The following is a 17,760-nucleotide window of genomic DNA, read 5'->3' as shown; positions in this document are numbered from 1 at the left end:
TACACTTGCAGGAAGGCAATAAAAACACGACGCATAATCTTACTAAATACCTTTTACTTACAAAAATATAAAAACTAAATATATATTATACAGAGAGCTGGCTAGCTACATCCTAACGTAACAGACAGTAACAGCAAAGAGAATAAAACAATACAGATAACAACCCAGAACTTTCTCTAGACATGCGCAATAAACAGACTGAAACCATAACATAGCTAGTCATATGGGATTCACTATGGTTACCAGATAAGTTATCACAACAGGTGCAGAGAGCAGGGGAAATGTACAGTTAGAAATGAACTTTCTGACGAACACAAAAAAACGTGCAGTGACATTCCCCTTCTTTCGTCAGCAAAGTGAAGACTCAAGTAAGGCACATCTTCTCACGCAGATACTCATGCTGGGCTGTAGGAAGTGGTTTGTTCAGCATGTCAGCAATTTGATCACGTGTAGGCACATACTGTAATGACACAAAACCTTGTTTAACCAGTTGCCTTATGTTTTGATATCGGATGTCAATGTGTCTGGACCTTGAACCTGTAAAACGTGTTTCAGAAATATAAACCACAGATTCATTATCTTCCATCACTGTGATTGGTCGAATCGGATGTGTCCAGATATCTGTGATTAAAGCATCAAACCAGGTTAAAGAATTGCATGCATCAGACACACAAGCATACTCAGCTTCTGTAGAGGAACAAGAAACAAGATTCTGTTTACGCACATGCCAGTAAACAGGACATCCATTTAAAAACATCATGTAACCTGATGTACTTTTCCGTGACTTCTTATCACTCGCCCAATCTGAATCTGCAAAACAACATAACTCTGCATAGTCAGTATGTGTGGGTTCCAACAACAACTTCATGTCTTTGGTGTGTTTTAGATACCTCAATAACTTTTTAACACATGTCCAATGAAACTGTTTTGCCTTGCCTACGTGTCGTGATAAAAGATTAACACTAAGTGCAATGTCGGGTCTAGTCCAACTACTAATATACAGCAGCGACCCAATGACTGAGCGATATAGTGTTTGATCTTCGAACTCAGGACTTGGTTCATGTGCCAAAATGTGAAAGTCAGTTTGCATGGGTATACTCACAGGCTTAGCGTCCTCCATGTTACAGTGATGTAACAGTTGTTCAATCTTCTCTTCTTGTGTGAGACTAAACCCCTTCTGAGTTTTGGCAATTTGAACACCTAAATAAGTGTTAATACACCCTAAACACTTCAACGTGAAAAACTTTTGTAACGCTTTAGCAAAAACCTCACTCATCTGCTTATTTGGACCAATATAAACAATATCATTGACATTTTTTTTTTTGCCACGCCTCCTGGAAGATGGCCGCTCGCAGCTGATCGCGGAGATCAAAGGATGCGAGTTTGGCATGGAGCCCTGCAGGGGGCTGCTGTTCCCTAGCCCGGATGGGTGACAGGACCCTCCGAGGCTTTGGTGGAGCCCGTAATGAGCGCCAGTAGTAACAACGGGGCGGTATTGGAAAGGGATGGCGAAGCGGCAAGGAGGCAAGGCTCCCGGACTCGAAGGGGCCAAGCGGAACGGCTCGATCAGGCTGACGGTCGAATTACAATGGCCGAAAGCAACCGGCGGCACCCTACGGCAACCTGTAAAGCGGCCGAGGATGGTCGGGCTGCAACGTGCAGTTTGCAGCCTTTTCTGGCTCGCTCAAACCAGCAAAGAGCATATACCAGCCGGCAGCTGCCGATGGGATCTTGCGGCGGTCCCCAAATCAGCTGTTAAGCGGCCAGCTTGGATGCGAGTAACCGGCGGCACCCCGCGGCAGCCTGTAAAGCGGCCGGTGATGGGCGGGCTGCAACGCGCAGTTTCCAGCCTTTTCTGGCTCGTTCAGACCGGCAGAGAGCATATACTAGCCGGCAGCTGCCGGTGGGATCTTGCGGCGGCCTCCAAATCAGCTGTTAAGCGGCCTGCTTGGATGCGCGGCATGTGGAAGCCTGCAACGGACATACAACGACCTGATCGATCTCCCTTCGATAGACAAACGGTCCGGCCCTGCAGCCACCTGCGGAGGAGCTGTAACGACCTGGGGCTGCCTACAAAGGTAGCCTGGACGGCGAGGCTCCAGAATTGGTGGCTGCTGCCCCCCATCTGCCCATCTATAAGATCTTCGCGCTCCCCCCCCACGACAGAGGTCTGTGGGATGATGGCCACCGTCTGTAGGCTAGAGCGCCATTTAAAACCCTCCTATATCTGGTCTGGAGGGCGGAATTCACCAGGGACCACCTGAAGCTTTATTTGGAGGTGGGATGTGCCGAAAGGCCCCCGAGATAGCAGTTATCCTCTCGGGATCATAACTTTAAGTCCAGATAATCCCTCCTTCATTTTTTCACCGGAGACTGACTACAGCCCCTCGGTCGCGATGACATCTTAGGCATGGAGATAGATGAACTACCACCGCTCATCACCGGAGCTACGAAGTTATCCACCAACAGACTATGCTAGCATTCACCGGACTCTCTCTCCTCCTGCGACCTACCCGGAGCTGGATGGTGACCCCCTGAGATCCTGATCACTGTGAGAGGGTGACCATGTTCTCAGGAGCCACTACTTCAGCTCTGTGGTCTTGATATGCAGTTGTTCCTACCAGCTCGTCCTTTACTCCTATTTCCACCTCTGATGGCTTACACCAGAAGTGAGCTACTTGCCCTGAGAGCTTCCCCACTCTCTCAGAGATGGCCATCAGACCTACGCCGCCGTTTCCTTAATGACGGGTCCTGGGACCCCGAGAGGTGGCATGGCGCCAAGAAGAGGCTCTTGGGTTTTCTTTTAAATTTTTTTGAAGGGTTAGGGAGGGGGGAGGGTCAGGCCCAGCAAATCGAGGGGAAGATCCCACCGGACCTGTCTCAGCCTAAGTTGGCCAATGGTCGCGGCAATATGAGGGCCATGGAGAGTCTTGTAAACCAGGGGGATGGGACAGGGATACCGATCCCCACAGTAATTGGGAATGGCAGCAGATGGAGGAGCAGAGGGTCATATCGTATTCTGAGATCACGCCCACGCTATCTTCTTGCTGTGGCGCGCTCTGACCCTCTGGCTCCCGCTTGCTGCCCTGGGGAAGAGGGAGGTCTGACTCCTGAGCTCAGGCTGATCTATTTTAATGCCAGGTCTGTTGTGAATAAAGCTCCCCTCATCCATGACTTGATCGAGGAGGAAGGCGCAGACCTGGCATGCATCACGGAAACCTGGCTGGGCCCAGAGGGAGGGGTCCCTCTGACTGATTTATCCCCCCCAGGTTTCCGTGTGCTACATCAACCTCGAGCTCAGGGTAGGGGAGGTGGCGTGGCGATCGTTATCAGAGAGACCCTCCATCCGCGGGAGGCCACTGCCCCTCAGATAGACGGATGTGAATCCCTCCTCTTAAGGTGGGGTCCTGGTGGTCAGTTGGGCCTACTTCTGGTATACCTCTCTCCAAGCTGCACAGCAACGGTTCTACCCAAGCTACCTGACGCCATCTCAGGATTGGCGGTCGAATTTCCAAAGCTTATGGTACTGGGAGATTTTAATCTACCTTCCCTGGGCAGTGCATCAGAAGTGGCCCGAGAGTTCATGGCCTCCATGACGGCCATGGACCTTACTCAAATTACTCAGGACCCAACTCACGAGGGAGGAAACATGCCGGATCTAATTTTTGTCTCTGGGCAGTGGCTAAATGGGCTGGGTGGGGTTACTCCAACATCACAACCCCTTTCATGGACAGACCACTACCTCCTGCGGTTGGGCCTCCGTCACGTCACCCCCCGATGTCAGGAAGCGGAACCGACCAGGTGGTTCCGCCCCAGGCGCCTGATGGACCCAGATAAATTCCAGATGGCGCTTGGACCGATTCCCACCTCCCTCTCCCACAACCCGGTCGAGTCCTTAGTTAATGCCTGGCAACAGGCTGCTTCGGAGGCGCTCAACCGCGTTGTCCCTTTGCGGCCTCTGACCCGGCGCAAGTCCCGACTCGCTCCTTGGTTCTCCAAGGACCTGCGGGAGATGAAGCGCCAGAGAAGGGGCCTAGAGAGCATTTGGAGAGCCAGTCGGTCCGAGTCTGACCGAACACAGTTAAGATCCTTTTCTAGATCCTATCTTGTGGCAATGAGGGTGGCAAAGCGCGCCTACTTCACCACCCTCATTGCGTCCGCAGATAATCGCCCGGCCGCCCTATTTAGAGTGGTCCGCTCCCTTTTAAGTCAAGAGACGGGAGAGGACCCCCTACATGGACGGGCTGAGGAATTTAGTAAATATCTGGTGGACAAAATTGCTCAGATTCGGGCTGGTCTGGACTCTGACTGGGCAGTATCTAACGAGAGGAAAACGATGAAGTTGGCCAAGTACATTTGGGAAGAGTTCGATCCTGTGACTCCGGATGAAGTGGACAAGATCATGGGGAAACTAAGTGCCGCCACATGTTTGTTGGACCCGTGTCCCTCCTGGCTAGTCTATGCTTCTCGGGAGGTTACACGAGGCTGGCTCCTAGCAGTTATCAATGCCTCACTGAGTGAAGGGTACTTCCCTGCTGCCTTGAAAGAGGCGGTGGTAAGGCCCCTCCTCAAGAAACCGGCACTGGACCCAGCTGTTTTAAACAACTTCCGTCCTGTCTCCAACCTTCGCTTCCTTGCGAAGGTCGTTGAGAGCGTGGTGGCACGACAGCTCCCTTTGAACCTGGAGGAAGCTGAATATCTAGATCCGTACCAATCGGGTTTCAGACCGGGGCACAGCACGGAGACGGCATTGGTCACGCTGGTGAATGATCTCTGGCGGGCCCGAGATAGAGGTTATTCTTCTGTCCTGGTCCTATTAGATCTATCAGCGGCTTTTGATACCATCGACCATGGTATCTTACTGCGTCGTCTTGAGGGGCTGGGAGTGGGAGGCACCGTTCTGCGTTGGTTCTCCTCCTACCTCTCGGACCGTTCGCAGACGGTGTTGGCAGGAGGGCAGAGGTCAAGCCCTAGGCCTCTTAATTGTGGAGTGCCTCAGGGTTCGGTGCTCTCGCCCCTCCTGTTCAACATCTATATGAAGCCGCTGGGAGAGATCATCCGTAGCTTCGGGGTGAAATATCATCAATATGCTGATGATACCCAGCTATTCATCTCCACCCCGAACCAACCCAGTGATGCCCTCGATGTGATGTCCCGTTGTCTGGAAGCGGTACAGATTTGGATGGGAGAAAACAGGCTTCGACTCAACCCGGCCAAGACTGAGTGGCTGTACATACCGTCATCTCGTTTAGTCCAAGAGGTTCCATCTCTGACTATAGGAGGAGAGATGTTACCTCCCATTGATAAAGCACGCAATCTGGGCGTCCTCCTAGATTCACGACTCAGTTTTGAAGATCACATTGGAACCGTGGCTAGGGGGGCATTTGCCCAGATTCGTCTTATATACCAATTACGCCCCTTTTTTGACCGAGATGCCCTACGTACAGTCACCCACGCACTCGTTACCTCCCGTATTGATTACTGTAATGCTCTCTACATGGGGCTGCCCTTAAAGACCACCCGGAGGCTTCAGCTGGTGCAGAATGCAGCTGCGCGGGTTGTGATGGGAGCTTCCCGATACTCCCATATTACACACCTCCTGCGGGAGCTGCATTGGCTACCAGTTGCCCTCCGGGTGAGATTTAAGGTGCTGGTACTTACCTTTAAAGCCCTACATGGCTTAGGTCCGGGATACTTGCAGGACCATCTGCTGCCGGGAACAAATTCCCATCGTCCAGTACGCTCACACAGAGTAGGCCTCCTCAGGGTACCGTCAGCTAGGCAATGTCGGCTGGCGACCCCCAGGGGGAGGGCCTTCTCTGTGGGAGCACCAACCCTATGGAATCAGCTCCCCCCTGAGCTTCGGATAGCCCAAAACCTCCAATCCTTTCGCCGCGGCCTCAAAACACACCTGTTCCACCAAGCTGACCTAGACTGACAGGCATCTTAATTAATTTATATTTAGTATTTTTAATTCATTTTTAAATTCTCTAATTTTTTATTGCACTGATGTTCTCAATTTCATTTATCTTGATTTATGCACTTATTATATGTTTTATTGTGAGCCGCCCTGAGTCCTTCAGGAGATAGGGCGGGATATAAATCCCATCAATAAATAAATAATAAATAAATAAACAAGAATTATCTCATACCTATTACCGGATCTTTTAGTAAACACGCATTCATCTGTTTCGGACTTAATAAAGCCCATTGAATTTAGTTTGTCAGAAAGACATAAGTACCACATTAAACCAGACTGTTTCAGACCATAAAGACTTTTGTGTAGAAACCAGGTATCCCCTTCTTGCTGTCTGAAACCTGGAGGACCTTTCACGTAGATTTCTTCATCAAGATCAGCGTGTAGATAAGCCGTTTCAACGTCGAACTGGAACACTTCCAGGCCAAGGATAGTTGCAGTGGCTAATGCAAGTTTCACACTTTCAGTCCGCACTGTGGGTGAGTATGTATTTGTATAGTCCTCAGGATAACATTGAGCGAAACCCTGGGCTACGAGTCTGGCCTTGTACAACGACTCACCATTCGGCTTCTTTTTGATCCTGTAGACCCATCGAGTACCAATAACTTTCTTGTTTGCTGGAGGGCTTGCAGGCGTAAACACTTGGAGTTTCTTTAGACTTTCCATTTCAGCCTGCATTGCCTCAAACCATTTATCTTGTTCTGATTCAGGAAGATGTTTGATCTGTGTGAACTTCTCAGGTGGAAGTGTAACATTACAAATCAAAGGTACAGGTGTTTTTGTTACTTGCCACGAATAACGTTTTGGAGGGATTCCCTTTGTGGTCCTCTTGGAACGTCTCGGGCCAACCGTCCATTCTTCTTCCGTGTCGTCCTCGTCTTCATCATCGTCGCCAGCAGCAACATCAGCGGCTTGCGAAGACGGAACAGTAGGTGGAGAAGAACGCGTGGAAGGAACATTATCCTGTGAATCTTGATCATCAGGTTGTGTGGCATCAGCAACATCATCTCTAGGAAAATAAACTCCAGGATCGTTAGAATGAATCCTGGACCAGTCAGCATCTTCCTCAAAAGTAGCAGATTGTGAAACCACAATAACATGATGAGAGTCAATGTATTTGCTCCATTTTGAATTATCATCAATGCCCATAAATCTCATCCTTTTTGCTGCAGGACCCCCTTTCTTTCTTTGGGCTAAAGGAATATTCACCATAGCATAGGAACCAAAAATATGGAGATGTGAGAGATCAGGCTTGTGTCCATACAACATGAAATAAGGGGTCTGATTTATCACACTACTCCAAGTACGGTTGATGATATGGTTAGCATATTTGATAGCTTCACCCCAGTATGGAAGACTGAGGTTAGCATCTTCAAGGAGGCAACGCATCATGGTTTGCAGAACTCCATTTCTGCGTTCTGCCACTCCATTTTCAGCTGGAGTATAAGGAGCAGATGTCTGATGTACTATCCCATTCTCACGCATCCAGTCCTGGAAACGCTGAGACATGAATTCAGCACCACGATCACTCTGGATTCTGGCAATGTTGACATCGAATTGGGTATAGACAAGACTAGCAAAGTCTTTAAAGATCTGAAAGGTCTCAGATTTTTCTTTCATAGGATATACATATCCATATCTAGAATAATTGTCAACGATTGTCAAGAAATATCTTTTACCACCAAGTGTTGGTGCAAAAGGACCAACTATGTCAGTGTGTACCAAATCAAAAATGCGTGTTGACAGGCGTGTAGCGCGTTTTGGAATTGCTGCTGCTTTGGATTTGGCTTTCTTGCAGACAGCACAGTCCAAAAACACCTTACACCCCTTTAGATCCAAACCTCTTGCGAACTCTGGCATCTTCTTCAGAACACGGAAACTGGCATGACCCAATCTTCTGTGCCACTTATGGATACACCTGGAATGCAAAGGTTTACCTGTTAGTGAATTCTCAACATTAGCATTTTTATTAGGAACCCCAGGCTTGCTGTGAGCAACCTGTGTCTTTTTTGTATTTTTATCATTATTAGGAACCTTTGGAGTAGCAACAGGATCTCTCTCTGGGACGTCTCTCTCTGGGCCTGTGCTTTTTGGAACATGTATACTTGCCTGCTCTTGCTGCTTAGGCTTTGGTTTTAAGTAATAAACACCACCAATCAACATGGTTTCAGCAACAATATCTCCGTCTTTGACTATATAACTTGCTTTTTCAAGATGGTGGACCTGAAAATGAGAAAACCTAGACAAATGACTCTGACTAAGCAAATTACTACTGGCAGATGGAACATAGTAAACATTTGGAATGAGAGCACCGAGCTCTTCAATGTAGACAGTTCCTTTTCCCATGACCTGAACAGGATGATTGGAAAAAGAATAAAGTTCACGAAGTTCAAGTTCAGGCTCGTACATCTCAGTGTAAAGCTCTTTTCTGTAGGTAACATGTAATGCTGCTCCACTGTCCAAAGTCCAAAGAAGTCGTCTGTCGTACTCTGGTTGAGGCTGTGGATCGTTGGTCACAACCAATGTGACAAGTGGAGCTTGTGGATCACGCCTGGAACCACGACCTTGTCATCCGCCTCTACCTCTGCCTCCTCTGGAATCTGTTCCTCTGGGCTGGTATCTGACGGGCGCTGGAACTCGTTGGGGACAATCCCGGGTGGCATGTCCCACACGATTGCAGATGTAGCATCTTGGCATTCTTGGAACGTAGGTCCTTCCACGGAAGGCACGCCTCGCTGAAGCTCTTGATGCAGGTGGTTCCCTTAAATGTGGCGCAGCTTGCATAAGTGCCTCTTCTTCGGCTAAGATCCTGCATACATGATCCACTGTGCGTTGAGCAATAGGCACTTGATTGATCTTGGAAATAGCATCTTTCCACTCATGATTCAAAGAATTGATGATAATGCTGATCATTTGAAAATCATCAATAGGATAGCCTTTTTCACCCAGTTCTTTTCTAATACCTTTCATTTTAGTCAAATGTGCTCCAATATGTTCACCAGGTTTTAATTTGGAACCATGGAACTCAGACAAAAGCAAACATGTAGACTCAATTGATGTAGGCCGATAACATGTCTCTAACTGAGTCCAAATTTGTTGGGCAGTTGCATCATGTGAAAACGTGAGCTGCAATTCAGTGTCCATTGACATCAATAATGTTGTGCATGCTCTATTATCCAAGTCCCATATGTCAGGAGTCCATGGCTGGGCAGGAGGATTAAACACCATCATGTGAGTACCTTCTCTGCGTAACAAAAGTCCAACCTCACTGACCCATGCCCTGTAATTCTGTCCTGACTTCTTTAATTTTGAATCACCAGCCAGTGGTACAATGGAAGGTGTTTGATGAGGAAAATACAATTGAGGTACTGGCTGTGCAGGTTGTGCAATCCGACCATAACCTGCAGGGGGCACCAGTGGCGTCTGTGCCTGGACATGCGGCAGTTGCATTGAAGCTGCCGGTAGTCTTGGTGCTGGCTGTGACTGTCTTTGAGCTGCTATTCCACCCTGGCCAGCAGGAGGCGCTGGCGCTGGGGCTGGTGCATTAGCATAATCTGCAGATGACACTGGCCTTCGCATATAAGAACCCGGTGGCAATTGCATGTGGGTTAAATATGGCTGTGTTCTGCCAGGTAGAGGGGCTTGCATAGAAGCAATATTAACAGGAGAAGCAATAGTAACAGGAATCCTAGCACCATCAGGGACTGGAGCCTCAGATAACGGCAGAAATCTTGTATCTCTGAGCAAAGACTCCTCCATAGACAATTGCGAGAGTGAGAGCTCCAATTCATGTCTTAATGCAGCTTCACCAGTAGATGGTGCTATAACATTTGCTTCAGGCATCACTGTGGCTCTGTATGTCCTTTGGGACAGCCCATAATCATGTGACATAGGAGCCTCCGGTTCCCAATCGTCTTGCATGACACTCAATGATGGGCGTGACTTTGGCTTTGGGAAAGAAGGAGGCAATATGGCTTCTCCTTGTGGGTGTGGCAATATGGCCGGTTCATGCTCATAATTCCTCTCATATTGCTGAACCATTGACACATATTCCTTTGCCTGCTGCAAACGCCTTTCAAAACCCCCAATTTGTTCACAGTAGCCTTGCATAGCCCTATCTCGAATAGTTTGCTTGGGGCTTGAAGGAGCAGAAGAAATTTTCTTTGGCTGAACTTTAGGTTTCGCTCCAAGCCCTTGAAATTCATCTTGAGCCCCTGGAGTGTGAACATTTCCAAAAGCAGCTGCCAGGGAGCTTGGAAAAGTAGAAAAAGGAGTGACTGACCTTGCATCGTAGACAGGAGCAGGTGCGTCTTCTCCAAGGCATGTGGCCGAAGCTATCGGAGGTCTTAAAGTTGAAGGGAGATGCCCAACAGACAAACTCCTGGCCTCCCGTTTCAGCCGTGGCTTCCTTCCTGACATGTTTCAGCAGTTAATCACCGCTGCCTCACTAGCACTAACTAACTGATAACAGCCGCAGAAACATGCATCTCCAAAAACATAAATCAAACCATCCTCGATACCAAAATGTCAAGGTAAAAATCACCTTTGTAGAGGGCGACGGACCGTGCTTCAGAGAATGCATGATACACTTGCAGGAAGGCAATAAAAACACGACGCATAATCTTACTAAATACCTTTTACTTACAAAAATATAAAAACTAAATATATATTATACAGAGAGCTGGCTAGCTACATCCTAACGTAACAGACAGTAACAGCAAAGAGAATAAAACAATACAGATAACAACCCAGAACTTTCTCTAGACATGCGCAATAAACAGACTGAAACCATAACATAGCTAGTCATATGGGATTCACTATGGTTACCAAATAAGTTATCACAACAGGTGCAGAGAGCAGGGGAAATGTACAGTTAGAAATGAACTTTCTGACGAACAAAAAAAAACGTGCAGTGACAGACCGGTAAAAGAGGGTCATTAGCTGTTCTTCTACCCTGTTCTTCCGCAAGACCCTAAGAAAGTGAAGCCTCTGTTGGGCCTTTCTAGGCATTTGAGTTGTGTTAACTTTCCAGGTCAGATCTTCACAGAGGTAGACTCCCAGAAATTTAAAGGAGGAAACTCTCTCTACACAGTTCTCTCCGATGTGAACTGGGGCAGGTTCCTCCTTTTTTCTCCGGAAGTCTAACACCATCTCTTTCGTCTTGCCGATGTTTAGGTGCAAGTTGTTGTTACTACACCATATGGATAGTTTTTGTACCTCCGCCCTATATGCTGTCTCATCCCCACCTGTAATAAGACCCACCACAGTTGTATCATCTGCGAACTTGATTATCGCAGTGGATGGGTCAGATGATACACAATCATAAGTGTGTAAAGAGTACAGGTAGGGGCTAAGCACACAGCCCTGTGGCGTGCCGGTGCAAAGCTTCAGGGGGGTGGACAAAGCAGAGCCGACCCTCACTGTTTGTAACCGATCCCTAAGAAAGTCTTGAATCCAATCGCAGAAGGCGGGGGAGAATTTCAAGTCAGTCAGGTTCTCGATGAGAATGCTCGGCAAAAAGGTGTTGAAAGCTGAGCTGTAGTCAACAAAAAGCATCCTGACGTAACTTCCAGGCTTCTCGAGATGACTTGCTACAGAGTGTAAAGCAGTAGCTATGGCATCGTCTGTCGACCTATTTCCCCTGTAGGCAAATTGATGTTTATCAAAGTCCAGTGGGAGGCATGTCCTAAGATGTTGGAGAACCAATCTTTCAAAGCATTTCATGACTACAGAGGTTAATGCAATAGGTCTGTAGTCATTCAGGCACTCAACTGCAGTTTTCTTGGGGACTGGGACAATGGTAGCTGCTTTCAAGCACGATGGTACACATGCTGTTTGCAAGGAGATGTTAAAAATCCTTGTCAGGACCCCTGCTAATTGATCGGCACAATTCCTGACCACTATCCCCAGCACCCCATCTGGGCCTGCGGCTTTGCTGGGATTCACAGCTTTCAATACAGCTCTCACTTGGTGTTCACACAGGGTGAGTGGCTGAGAGTCAGAAGGCCGGCCAGCAAAGGCTACGGGGTCTGGTCTTTTAACCTTGTAGCGGGCGAAGAAGATATTCAGCTCCTCAGCCAACGAGGCATCGGTGTTTGCCATGCTCCTCGTGCTGCCCTTATAGTTGGTTAAGTGCTGCAGTCCCTGCCATACTTGCCTTGGATCGTTGTTCGCTAAATGGTTCTCCACCTTTTGTTTGTATTGTTGTTTTGCCATCCTAATGCCTCTTCTGAGATTTGCCCTGGCCTCTCTGTATCTGTCCCTGTCCCCCGCCTTAAAGGCAGAATCCCGGGCTCTCAGGAGTGTTCGTATCTCTGCAGTCATCCAGGGTTTACAGTTCCCGTAAACTCTAATGCACTTATCCGTTGTTACACTATCAGTGCATGTTCTAATATAAGAGAGTACAGCATCTGTATATGAATTTAGATCTTGTTCTTCAAATATACTCCAGTCAGTGGTTTCAAAGCAGTCCTGCAACTGACTGAGAGCACCCACTGGCCAGGTTCTGACCCTTTTTGTGACTGCCTGAGTCCTTTTCCTGAGAGGAACATACTTTGGGCACAACAGGAGTGAAAGATGGTCAGATGTACCCAGGTGGGGAAGAGGGAAAGCTCTGTATGCCTGTTTCAGATTGGAATACACATGGTCCAAAGTGTTCTTCCCTCTGGTGGAAACTTGCACATACTGTACAAACTTAGGGAGAACTGTCTTCAGACAAGCTTGATTGAAGTCCCTAGCCACGACAAGAGCGCCCTCTGGGTGAGTTTGCTGCTGCCTGGTGATGACATCATACAGCTTAGAAAGTGCCATGTTGACATTGGCATCAGGTGGAACATAAACAGCTATAATAATTACCACAGTAATTTCTCTAGGCAGATAGAAAGGCCTACATATAACAGTCATCAGTTCCACATCTGGGGAGCAATACGTGTATACCAGTCTGCTGTTAACACACCATTCACAGTGTATGTACACACACACAGTCCTCCTCTGAAGTGGCTGACAGACCACTCAGAGACAGCAGGCTTAACATCAACTGGTTTATTTAGAATTGGACAAACAGGTGTTAGGGTTTCGTACTTTTATAGCCGGCAGCCGGCCGGCTAGTCCAATCAGCGGCCGTTCTTCTCCCGCCAGGATTACGGAGCCAATCCGCTGTCGGCTGTGTTTGACAGCTCCTTCGTCCGCGTGGCTGGGTGCGTGCGTGGTTCCGTGCTTGTGTTGACAGCGGAGAGCTGTCATCTGGCTGCGCCTGCGCCTTCGCTAAGGAGGTTTTGACAGCTGTCAAAACTCCCACGTGTTCGGCTGTCATGGTGTTTACCTCACGAATAATACAACTGTTTAACTATTAACGTTAACAATCTTACATATAATACATCCTCCTTTACCCTTCCCGGAGCATTTATCTCTGTCAGAGCGGTGAAAAACTCGGCCTATCAACTCCACAGCTTCATTCGGTATCTCTGAATGTAGCCAGGTCTCCATGACAACGATCACACAGCATTCCTGGAGAGGCCTGCTTTCTGCTAACTGCAGCTGTAATTCGTCAATTTTATGGACGAGGGATCTGGCATTGCTCAGAAAAAGGCTTGGCAATGTTGGTCTAAAAGGCTGCCTTCGAAGTCGAGTCAGAATCCCAGCCCTGCAGCCACGTTTTTGCTTTCGCTCCTTTCTCTTTCACTTACGTCGTCTCCTCCCCAGCCCGAAGACAATCCATGGAGATCCTGGAGGCCTCGCTATGCAGTTCGGTATGTTTTGTGACTGCTGAAAATCACTAGTAATTTCAGATTGCCTTGCAAGCCCGATGTTTAACAGCTCTATACGTGAGTAGGCTATTTTAGCCCCTTGCACTACACTGTGCACATTCATCCATACGCATATTAATCCAATCACCACACACCAGTACCGGGAGCTCAGAGCCGCTGCGTGTGAATGCGCCGCCATCTTGAGATATATCATCATCAGAATGTATAATGAGCTCTACCTGGGATTAAAGGTCCTTAAAACAGCAGCTTTGACTCATTGACTGGTCAAATATGCCTACCCAGTTTGGGATAAATCAGCATACATGCTGGGAAAATAGATGTTGTTCTGCATGAAGCTAGCAGAATTATTACTGGATGCTTTAAAACTATCTCTCTAGTAAGATCTACCTCCTAGCCAATATTGCCCCATCTGCTATTTGCAAAGAAGAAGAAGCATACAGAGACAAACTTAAATCATCTATATCTAGGTAATGATCTCTCTATGGCAGGCATGTCAAACTGCCGGCCCACAGGCTGGATGCGTCACGCCAAAACCACACTCACCCCTTTGCCAGCAATGGGGAAAAAGTCACGATACATCACGCGACAATTAAGGAGCTATTAAGAAAAACTGGGCCTGCTTTTTTGCTTTAAGATCCTCAAATAATATTCTGCTTATTAAATATTCCCCAAAATATTTCTTTCTTGGGGGGAAGTGCTGTTCTCTCATGAAACCAATGGAGAAGTTGGTATCTGGATCTGACAAAAGCTGGAAAATATGGAAATCATTGAATAGACTGTGCACAGAAACAACAGATCCAGAGACACCCTAAACCAGTGTGGCGAACCTTTTAGATACCGAGTGCCCAAACTGCAACCCAAAAACCACTTATGCATTGCCGGTTGCCAGGTGGGCATGGTCCACCGAGTGGGCATGGCCACTGAGTGGGCGTGACCAAATGGGCATGGCTATGGTAGTCATGGCAGTGTGGGTGGGCGTGGCCAGGGTAGGCGTGACCACCTCGATGTCGATCCTGGGGAGGGATGCCTGTGGGGGCCAGGCAGGGTTGGGGAGATCCAGGGGTTCTCTGGCAGGTGAGGCAGTGGGTAGGGGGCTCGTCGTGTAGGTTGAGGTGAGGCAAGGGAGGGGGCAGGGCAAAGGTGCCATTGCCATCGGGCAAGGCAAGGCAGGGACTGGGGCTGGTTGCAGACAAAGGGAGGCTCCAGTGAGGAGGAGGAGGTGGGTTTAAGCAAGTTTAGCAACTGGAGTGGGGATCCCCCTCCAAAATAAATGTGCTTCATGGGTAACCTCAAAGCATGACAGAAGACACCAAAACCTGCTGCAACCATCCAGCAGATGGGAGGGGAATAAAAACAAAAAACCCTGCCAATCTTCAATGAAAGCCTCAGACAGGGGGAAGAGCACGAGCAGGCGGGCATCTTGCTCAACTTATGGCTTGGAAGAGAAGGGCAGCTACACCCCCTCCCAAATGCTGCCCTTTCACAAAAGCAAGATGAAAACTACAAAAAGCGACAAGGAAAAAAAGTTAAAACAGAAAAGTGTCTTGCGATGGTTTTCTTCCCCACTTCCTTCTAGCTGCAGGTTAAATACCCTTGGCTCATAGTTTGTAAGTTTGAGGGCAACACATGCAGCACTCAGGTCATCTGTTAGTCTGCTTCTGGTGTCAGATTTGATTTAATTCAAAGCTGAAAACAGCTGCTCACAAGTGTAAGATGATCCAAACAAAGTAAGGAAAGCAATCCCAAGTACTTTCATGGATTTAAAATTATCTGGCAGAGATTCCACACTTTGAGGATTCCTTCTCAGAACTAACTGTGCTGTCCTTTGTCATCCCTTCCATCTTCTCTAGTGTTTTATGCAGGTCACGGAATTTATTTTTCCAGATAGTGTTTTCTTGAAATTCCAGTAGCTCCATTTCCAGATTCCCCAAATCTAACCACTCTAAGCAAGAAAGATCATTTTTTTTCAAATTTGGCTTTATCTGGAGAAGTAAGAAAACACAGTGTTGTCTCCATCTTAAGGAACTGTGAAAATCTGTTACTAAAATTTACTTTTTCAGCTGCTACAATGCTAGAAAATTCCTTGTAGATTTCCTGATGGGTTGTAGGATTGTATGCAAATGTTGTAGAATTTTCTAAATAAACTTTTAGATTATAAAAATATTTCAGTTGACCACTTTCAAGGTCTCTTTCAAAAACCTGCAGTTTTCTCTCAAATGATTTGATATCACAAAACATCCTTTCTGCTGCTTTCCCTGCACCTTGTAATTGTTTGTTCAGCAGACTGAAGTGGTGGTTAAGTCTGTAAAAAACATGAGGTTGGTAAGCCAGGCCATATCAGTGAGCTATGGATATTCTTGCCCTTTTTCTTACATAAATAGCCTAACTTCATCCAAGCAGGCTACAAATCTCTCCAGGACTCATCCTCTTCTCAGCCACCGGACATTATTGTACATAAATAAACAATCATACTGTGCCTGAACCTCCTCAAGAAGTACTTGAAACTGCCGACAATTCAGAGCACAAGCCATGATGTAATTCGCTATTTTTGTGATGTCTTTGAGGACATCGTCAAATTTTTTGCTGCTTTCCCTGGCACAAAGAGCTTCCTGGTATATAATACAATGGAACTGAATTACTTTATGTTTTGTTTCTTGAATAAACAACTGTATGAAACCAGATGTTGTTCCCACCATAGAAGGTGCTCCATCACTTGTAATTGAAACCACCTTTTCTGGTCTTACGTCTTGTGACAAAAAAGCTTCCTTCACAGCATTATAGATATCTACTGTAATGTAGCACCGGGTTAAGGACCACGTGAGACAGCTGGTACTTCCGCAAAGAGTTGTTTATTCACAGGAGAATCGGACTGCTGACAGTGGGTTAGAGTCACCCTTTTATACACAAGCTTTCAACCCTTTGACCAATCCCTGCGACACATTCTCCCGCTGCAGAACTGACCAATTGGCTGTCGGCAGCCCTTGACAGCTCCGAGCTGTTAACCGGCTGCCGCGCGGGTGCAATCAGCTGGTGGCAGCCTTGACAGCTGAGAGCTGTCAACAAGCTGTCGCGTGTGCACTTCGAACTGTCAGAGAGCTGTCAGCAGTTTTATTTTTTATTTTTTATTTATTTTATTTATTTTAATTCCATTTATATCCCGCCCTTCTCCAAAGACTCAGGGTGGCTTACAAGCTTAGCAGTACCCTTCATTCTATGTATATGCCTGCTTATTAGGGCTTTCACACACCCCCAAGCGGCATTATTACAAAGTCAGCTTAATTGCCCCCAACAATCTGGGTCCTCATTTTACCTACCTCAGAAGGATGGAAGGCTGAGTCAACCTTGAGCCTGGTGGGTTTTACCTCATAACTAATGTTGTTCCCAAACCTTTAACAATCGCAACACAGCACAACACAACACAACACCCCTTCCCCCCCATAACAGGAATGATTAACAAGAGCTAGAATTGCATTTGCGTTGGGGACAGAAGTCCTTTTCCGTGTTTGATCTGATTGTTCCTGGACCATTCATAATCATTTAGATAGGCAGGGGCTCTTCTGGTTCTGCAGGAACGGCAGAGGGGTACTCTGGTGTCCTGTTCCCCTTCCGCCCTAACGGGAGAGGACAGTGGGGGTGTACCTTTGGCCCCAATGTCCCCAAATTTTGGGTCACCCTGTGGGGAAGCAGCAGGGTTAAGGCCTTGAGGTGTATACATGGAAACAGAGGGGTTCTGTTGTCCCAGTGGCCTGTTTGTTACAATGGGTGGTGATAAGTGTCGGGGGAGGTGAGGGTGATTCTGTATGCCCCATTTCCTGAGCTGGTCCACATGCCTCCTGATGTGGCTTCCCCCCCATAGTTCCTTGCCCAAATGAGTTGACCAGTGATGAATGTTCTGGAAGGGATGGGTTGCTCAGCTTCGGCTGCTGCACTGTCTGAATGCAGTCTATCCAGTCTGGTCACCAGTCAACGGCCCCAACGTAGTTCAGCGGGTGACTTCCCGGTGGTTGTGCAGGAGGT

This window comes from Vipera berus, assembly GCF_964194415.1.
Source record: "Vipera berus genome assembly, chromosome: Z".
NCBI classification, from domain to species: Eukaryota; Metazoa; Chordata; class Lepidosauria; order Squamata; family Viperidae; genus Vipera; species Vipera berus.
This window is presented reverse-complemented; position numbering follows the sequence as displayed.